Raw genomic sequence first — 8,773 nt, forward strand, 5'->3', positions numbered from 1 at the left:
TTTCTGGTCGGCTCTCCGGGTCTCTGTGTTACCCCTAGCAAATTGATTGGGTGTTTGGCTTTGACAATCCTGGTCGTGAATTGAGCCAAGAAGGCGTGGCTGATGTCGGAGAATTGAGTCACCGAGCCCTGCGGGAGGTTGTTGAACCACCGTATCGCCGGGCCCGCCAAGGTGACCGGGAAGGCGCGACATCTGACCTCGTCTCCTACCCCTTCCAGATTCATTCTGGCCTCAAAGGCCGTCAAGTGTTCCAGGGGATCTTGTGTTCTATCATATTTCATGTCTGTTGGCTTGTCGAAGTGTTTCGGCAGCCGGACCTCGAGTACGGAACGGTGGAAAGGGGTCGCTCCTATTATTACTGGTCCCCGGGTAGTTCTCCCTGGCTCGTCATTCTCCCGACGGCCGTCCTCTTCGCCTCTGTTCGACGCACGCCGTCTCTCGTGTCGGGCGTAAATGATGGGGTCTCGACTTCTTCTTCTGGCTCGTCCCCGTCCCCCCGTGCTCTCCGACTCGTATTGGGGGCTGGGTGAGCGCCTCGAGCGGCTCCTTGAACGGGAACGGGTGGGGCTTCGCTCCGGGGTGCGGTCGCGTTCTCTTTCGGCTAGCCGGCGTTCTAAGTCTTGCATCCTATGGCGCAACTCTTGCATTATCCTGGCGTGGTTGTCGCCAGTTCCTCCGAAGGGGCGTCTTTCGTGAGTCTGCGTCGCATCCCTCGGAGGCGACCTCTGCTGTTGTCGGGTTTCTGTCGAAACGGCGCCTCCCCCAAGCACGGGGGGCGCGGCCTCGCTGCCGGTCCCTGTCTGGACTAGTACGAAGTCCATGGACGATCCCCACAGACGGCACCAATGTTCGGTAGGTCGATTACCGGACGGTTCGGGTCAGGACCCGGGGTGAAGGAAAGGGCTCGTCTGGTCACGGTCTTCCAGTCCGGACTGGGGAGGTCCCGAGCATGTCGTGTGAGAGAGAGGGGGAGGGTGCCACCTGCAAAGACACTCCGACGCTCTTGTCAGAATATGTGCAGGCGAAATGAGGGTGGTGTAGGGATGTGACGTACCTCGGGGGAAGAGCCATTCTTCCCCTTATATACATGTCAGCCCTGGGCCCCTCTGGAGGTCAGGCCCATATTTTCAGGGACGCTGTCCCATAGCTGTGTGTGAGCTGTATGGGACGCGTGTCCGGATCGGTTGAAGGGCGCGTAGCCGGGCCGGGTGGAGTTCGGGTCGGGTTGACCCGCAGGAGTCCTGGGCTGGACCGTAACACAATATATTTTACGAAGTGACTTGGGAATGACTTGAACTGTCCTAAAATATCCTATGTAAGGATGACAATTCGTTTTTCGAAAAGTACTTTACCTACCTCAGGTTGAAATTATCTATCATTATCTTCGTCTCTATCATTATCATTAGTCTCTATATGTTTGGACAAAATATGTACAATAATTATTCTTGTCCTATGATAGGTCCAATCTTTGGTTAAACCTTTAGTTGTATATTATATCGGTTAATATTAAAGGGTTATCATAATTTATTGTTAATTATTATTTTTGGTTAGCAGTTAGTAATATTATCAGACTAAAAGTATTAGACTGATAATTAAAAGTGATGGTGAATATAAAATAAAATTTCTGGCTCGAGTTTTTATCTTCTAACAATTTAAATAAAAAACCTTTTTAATAATGTTCTCACCTGTATTTTAGAATAAGGTTTCCAACTAAATAAACAAATAAATTTAAGAAAAAGAGAAAGAGAATGGTGTGCACTATCCACTATGCATAGTGCAGACTGCCACGGAATGTGCTCATGACCTCGTGTAGCAGCGTACGCGGGCTTTGCAAATGTCAGTGGATTTATGTCGTGGGCTGATTCAGCTCGGTCAGCCGAAATGTGGCCCGTTTAAGAGTAGGCTACATTGCCCCTGGCTCACGTTTTACCCAGCTCACCTTTAAGTAGTTGGAGTGGTTGTCCAAAAAAAAAATAGATGGAATGGTTACTGAATTTCAGTCCAAAAAGAATGGTCTCCAACTCCAACTTCAAAATCATAGGGCTGGCGGCGGGTTCAAGAACTAAACCCTAAATGGGGTAGGGTTTAGACGAAGCTATATATAGTTGATGTTCCAACCCTGATATCAGTCTCTATCCCGAAAGATCTAAACCTTCAGAGTTTATTTCTCAAGCGACGCAGTATACCATGGCAATGGCGAAGGATAATGACGCCGTGAGCCCGTGAGAAGGAAGAAGAGCAAAGCCATTTGCAAAATGCTCAGAAAGAAGAATGATTCGTTCACTCTCTCTGCCAAGGTGGCCGCCGCTATTGCTGCCAAGAAGCGCCGCCAAGCCTGGTAATCATCCCACTTTATCCATGGTGCTTTATCTAGCATTTCCTTCATTTCTCTCATAATGTTAGAACAAATAAGATGATACAAAAAGAAGAATGAGTGGAGAAACGGAGAAGTTGCTTTAGACAGGGCATTTTTAAATTTTTAGAGAATTTAAATGGAGAACCAATTTAAATGGAGAACCATTGAATCACATGCATAGAAATCCGTGCTAGGATAATACCAGGAATCAAAGAAATGTACATAATAATAATAATAATAATAATAATAATAATAATAATAATAATAATCTGTTTTCTCATTCTAAAGAAAAAGAAGTTTTAGTTATTGGATGATGTGAGCGATGTTTCAGCCATTTCTTGACGAGTGAAGTTTTACTTGGCCCACCCTCTAGAATAAAGTAAACTTGTGATATTATAGTCATTGTGAAATGCAAATGCTTGTATAAATGACTTATTTTCTGAATGGTATTATAGGGAATGCGCTTAAACCTGCCTACTATTGATGATCCATCCAATGGTCATCATGGGAAAGGAATTCAAAAGAACAGCGCCTGGAAATAAGAAACTTGCCGAGAGAAAAAGATCCCTCATCGCCAATGGTATGAAGTCAGTTATAGTTAGGAACTTACACCAAAGATACTAAGCCACTAAGGTGACCTAGACGGCATGTGGTGCCGAAACTGCAAAATTGGGAATCGGCAGAGATGCTTTCTAGGTCTGTGCCCAAGTTCAAGAAAAAATGCATTATGACATGGGGGTGCCTCCTTGATGGAGAGGATAATGCTTCATTTGTTGATAATACGACCTCAATAGGGTATTTTTTGTAATTTCAGCACAAAGGGACAGAATGGTAATCAAACTAGGATTTAGTGTGATTCTTCTAGTAGTCAAATACTTGACCTTGCAAAATTACTATTCTGTCCCTTTGTCTTGAAATTACAAAAAACAGTCTCTTCAACCTGTATCAGTTGACTCATTGGGGACTGGGGAGGAGAGTTTCTAGAGTGTTATTCTATGAGGGAAAGATACGATAGCAATCATTGAAAACTCAGCCACCATGAGGAAGTTGCATGAGTTGTTTATGGTGAAGCTGAGACACTTTTGAGAAAAGAGAAGCAAGACTTAACTTTTGCCTGGCCTTTCCTTTCATTCCTTGTACCCAAGAGAAAGCTGTACAGGTTAGATAAACTTCACTCTTCATGCTTGCAATTTCTATGTTGCTGCCCCTCCCCCACCCATTAAAAATAAGTATAATTCATTCTCCCACTAACATTTTACATTATTAGCTTTTGATGATGAGAGCCAAACGTTTCTCCACTATTGTCTCTGCCTACTTTCTAGACTTGCAACTATTTGTAAAGTATCTACAAGTGTGGTTGCTGTATTTCTAATTGAAATAATCACAAAGTGAGGTTAGCATGACTTCTCAAGTCCAGTTGTCTTGCTGCTCTTTTTGAAAATTCTTGTTTTTTCATCCTATGCCTCTGGAATAACCGAATGGTGAAATAAATAACCTTTTGGTTCAGAAGAAGGCAAATATCAAGTGCCAAACCTTGAAGATGTTTGAGGGCACGGAATGCTCTACTTTAGCTCCTTGCCTTGATATCTTCGGACATCCATTTCTTTTGTTTCTTTGTTGCAATTTCCTTCTTTAATTTTCAGCTTGAATTGAACCGAGTTTAATTGTAGTGGGAGAAATGATTGAACATCTTTTTGTTGCAATTTCCTTCTATGCGGAATGTACTTGGATAATGCATATTATCCTTTTCTTAATATTCGTTTATCTGCAAACTGTTTTTTTTTCATTTATTAAAAAAAACTTAAGGTATCTTCTGTATTTTTTTATAACTCACTTAACATTAATATTTTTCTAATTTGATTATATTTTTATAGTATAGGCAGATAAATTAATTTGACTTTATTTTAAATTTGAAAAATTGAATGGGGTTTATATATTTAAAGCCTCCATCAGAAAGCTGAAAAGTGATCAATTGAAGATCTTTCAGTTCGCACGGAGGCGGAAAGGGATAGGGTTTATCCCATCGAAACCTTTGAAGGATTAGGACAAATTTGTTTAATCTTGTTCTTTTCCCATCTTGTTTCGCACAATTTTTTTTATTTAATCCAATTATGAATGTTACGAAACAAATAAAAAGATGCTTCAAACACACCGCATCATTAGTTTGTGATGCTGACTTAAAGAACCAAAGGTTTCTTTGTGTTTGTCTGCCTTCTCCCTTTTAGATGTTCAATTATTTGTATTTGATTGTAAGAAAATATCTTAGAATAAATAAATATCTTTAGAAAAGATCTTCAATCAAATAATGGTACCCAAGCATATGTTGCGAATTTTCTAATTAATGTAATCTCATAATATGGTTACTGTGAGTTGTCAGGTTCAGTAGTCTCATAAGTAAAACACTTTGAAAATTGTTGGTTTTTCATCTTATTGGTTTGAAAATAAGTGTTTGGTTTAGAAGAGAGCAAATATCCATTCCTTACCTGCATATATCCGGATATCCATTCCTTTTGTTTCTTTCTTGTTTAAATTTCATCCTGAATTGAACTAGTTGAGTGTAATTTGTGCTTGGAAAATCCATAATATGCCATTTTCGTAAGTTTTATGGGATGACACTTAATATTATTTTGATTTACAAGTATTTTTTTTAATAATTAAAAAAAACTTATCCTTTGTATTTTTTGATAACTTACTTGGTGTTAATATTTTTCCAATTTGATTTGATTTGATTTGATATTATAGGCAGTTGAATTATTTTCGTATATTGTTTGAAATTTTTTATGGGATTTAAATTTCGAAAGCCTCCACCAGAAAGCTGCAAGTGATCAAATGAAGATCTTTCAGTTCGCACGGATGCTGAAAGGGACAGGGTTTATCCCTTTGAATCTTTTGAAGGAAGAGAACTAATTTGTGTATTCTTGTTCCTTTCTCATCTAGTTTCGGACACTATTTGTATCCATTATCAATGTTACAAAATATAGAAAAAAAATGTTAAAAATAAGTTGTGCTTCTAACATTCCACATAATTAACTTGTTATTCTAACTTATCGAGCCAAAGGTTTCCCTGCCATCATCTTTGGTTTCCCTTTTAGATTTCCAGTTATTTATCTTCATTTATAAAGAAAATATCCCTGGATAAATAAATTTTAGAAAAGATTTTCAATCAAATAATGGCATCTAAACAATTTTTGTTGCGGTGTTTATAACTTATTTAAAATCAAAATGTGGTTGGTTAGCTATATTCGAATTGTAATGGTCCTGCTATGTTCGAAAATTCTTGCTTTTTCATCTTATGCTGTTGGAGTAGGCTAATTTTTTGAGTTTGACATGTGAGTTACGCTCAGTTATGGAGTATTGGTGGGATTTACACTGTTGTTGACGACGTTTAATTTTTTGTTTTAGTGGGAAGAAATCGGATCGTCCGATTTTATTGCGAAGAAGAACGTTGAGGATACTGAAATCGGATCGTCCGATTTGCTTGTTGCTGTATACATAAAGATCACTTTGAGAACTCCCCACTAGTTCTTCTACTTCTTCGTCTAGTTCAAAAAACCAGGAAGTAATGTTGCTCCTCTTTTCTGGTTCTCCTTCTTCATTCATCCAAAAAAAAAAAAATAATAGTGTAATTGAGGGTGCTTAGTATACGTATATTATCATGGATGATAGAGTTATTTTGAAAATATATTGTTTTGGACAGATTTTATTACAAATGTATGAAGAGGTTCAATTTGTATGTGAAAATTCGTTAGATGTTATTCTGTACATATTGTCGTTTGAGGAATTAAAAGGTGTGATTTGTGAGAAGATAAATCCTCGTATATCTAGGAGAGTATCGTGTATTTTGTATAGGTATCTTTTATCCGTATTTGGTGGGTTTGTTCAATTTCAAACCAAATACGGATGAAGCGAGTATACATGAAATGTTTTCAATGTACGTGACGGATGAAGCGAGTATACATGAAATGTTTTCAATGTACGCGACGGATGAAGCGAGCATGCATGAAATGTTTTCAATGTATACTAAAAATCGCCATCGAATGTCGTGCATCGAATTGTATATTGAGTTCGAACAATCTAAAGTGGATCAAAATATTGAATTAGAAGATTATAATAGTGATAGCGAGGAGAAATTTGAAAGTAATTATGAGATCGTTGATCCGGGTGAAGAAGAAGATGATGCTGACGGCACTATGAACGCAGATCTGGCGGAGGTCGCAAATGTACTAGCAAACCAACAACCGTTTCAGGAGCTTTCTTTCATGCGGTCGTTGGATTTGGAGGCTATGCATGAATGCAAATACATGAATGCAAGTATGTAAAGAAAGATAGTTGTGATAGTTTGGGGTAGTAGATCAATAAGATCAGAAGAGTAAAATATGAACTGTGAATTATAATGTGTAACATGCATTTGATTATTTTATTAGTTAATAATTTTTTAGTATGGACTATATTTACTAGGTCTTTACGAGAATACATATCTTGATGTGTGATTGTAGCAGAGCTTTCTGTTGTTGTGGATGGTGAATTCACGGTTGGAATGGAATTCAGATCGAGGGAGGCAGTAATCAAGGCAATGGAGGATTATAACATTCATAGAGGTGTAGACTATAGGGTGTATGAGTCGGAACCGACGACATTATATGCTAAATGTACACAATATGGCGCAAGTTGTGATTGGCTGGTCAGGGTTACCAAAATGCAGAAGAAGTACTGTTGGGGGATAAAGAGGTACAATGGTAGTCACACTTGTATCAAATCTAGTATTTCTCAAGATAATTCGAAACTGGATTCCAAGATAGTTGCAGAAGCAATTAAGCCGTAGGTAGAGGTTGACCCATTTATGAAGGTAAAATCAGTCATTGCGGAAGTACAATCAAAGTTTAACTACACCGTTAGTTATCGCAAAGCAGAAGGCGGTGGAGTTAATCTTCGGAGGTTGGGAAGCATCGTACAAAGCCTTGTCCATATGGTTTGAGGCCATGTGTCACAAGGAGCCGACAGCGGTGGTTCACTTTGAAACAATGGCTGCATACCAGGGGGATGATTTGGTTCCTGATATCCGTGTAGTGCACCGAGTGTTCTGGAGTTATTACTTTTGTATAAGGGCATTCAGACATTGCAAGCCAGTTGTGCAGGTGGACGAGACTCATTTGTATGGAGAATACAAGGGTTGTTTGTTGGTAGCAGTTTCACAAGATGGCAATAACAATATTGTGCCTATTGCATTTCAACGCATACATTAATTCATTTTACCTGTTTGTAATAGAAAACAGTAAGGGATTGCTAGGAATCGGCGCAAGAAATAGGAGACGGATCCAAGCCCAAGTAAGCAAAAGTGTAAGCGGACCATCCATCTCCTTGCAGTCGACACGAGTTGCCCTACACAATGATCTATTCAAGTGTGCGAGGCATGCCGACCCCCAACTAAACTGTATGATCCCTGCGCAGTTACGAAACAAAGGCAGAAATTTTCAGTGCACCGCTGCACTCGACTTGTCCCCAAACAGAATTGTCCCAAATAACATTATGTGACACTTGACTTACCTCTGAATCTGAATATCATCAGTCAACACTATGCGATCTTTCAAACTCCTAATCCACATTAGTTTTATAAAGCTTCTTCTACAGTTCGTCTTCATCGGTGCAACACCAAAGTGGTGCAAGCACTCGACCTCCAAGGCCTCAAAACTACTCATGGTTGGTTTTGTAACCGGAATTCCATTTGTCGACAGATCGAGAATCATCGCCACATCCTCCAATGTCACGGCACACTCATCAACCGGAAAATGAAATGTGAGTCTCTGGCCGCCATCTCTCGATCAGAGCATTAATCATTGTTGACTAGCATTGAACGACTCCAATATGAGAAACATAGTAAAAACCAGTCTCCCGTAAATACTCCTCAACAATTGGATTGTACGGATTTGACAGCAAAAAGTGTTCACATATCAACATCCGTAAATCCTGCAATATCACATTTTCATTGTAACTACCAGTACATAATTATATTAACAATAACATGATTATGCTCACATGTCCATTATTACTACTAGTTATTATATTTTGCACCCAGCTTATGCATAACTAGAATAAGTTTAGTAATCATAATATATAAAATAACATAATAACCAGAGTAAGTTCATGCTATTATTATTATAAAACAATATATTAAATTTGTGTTTTAGGTTCGGTCTTCACTAATTTATTGTCAAAATTATCCTAAATTATGTTACATTACATTCAATTATCAATAATCAAGAATAATTTATTAAATTCTTTTTTTTTTCTTAACTTAAATATCATAAATTCATACTTCTACTTAGATTCTAAATTCATATTTCTACTTCTAGTACAATACAATTAAAACAAAATATATTAATTAAAATTTTCTTCCAACATATAATAATAATAATACAT

General features: G+C 38.7%; 1 long non-coding RNA gene and 1 other non-coding gene across 3 annotated transcripts; both read left to right on the forward strand.

The window, feature by feature from the left end:
• The first annotated feature begins 1,929 nt into the window (after positions 1-1,929).
• On the forward strand, positions 1,930-6,118 carry LOC107612818 (uncharacterized). Of its 2 annotated transcripts, XR_015904784.1 has the most exons (3): positions 1,981-2,338; positions 2,812-3,515; positions 5,759-6,118. It is a non-coding gene; the product is annotated as an uncharacterized LOC107612818 (long non-coding RNA). The 2 variants fall into 2 exon arrangements; XR_001613861.3 differs by lacking the exon at positions 5,759-6,118 and having other exon boundaries at positions 1,930-2,338; positions 2,812-4,045.
• On the forward strand, positions 3,815-3,955 carry LOC148574463 (small nucleolar RNA snoR138). Its single transcript, XR_015906520.1, has one exon. It is a non-coding gene; the product is annotated as a small nucleolar RNA snoR138 (small nucleolar RNA).
• Positions 6,119-8,773: the final 2,655 nt, after the last annotated feature.

The sequence above is a fragment of the Arachis ipaensis genome, chromosome B2, assembly GCF_059453495.1.
Source record: "Arachis ipaensis isolate K30076 ecotype BB chromosome B2, ASM5945349v1, whole genome shotgun sequence".
Classification (NCBI taxonomy): Eukaryota; Viridiplantae; Streptophyta; class Magnoliopsida; order Fabales; family Fabaceae; genus Arachis; species Arachis ipaensis.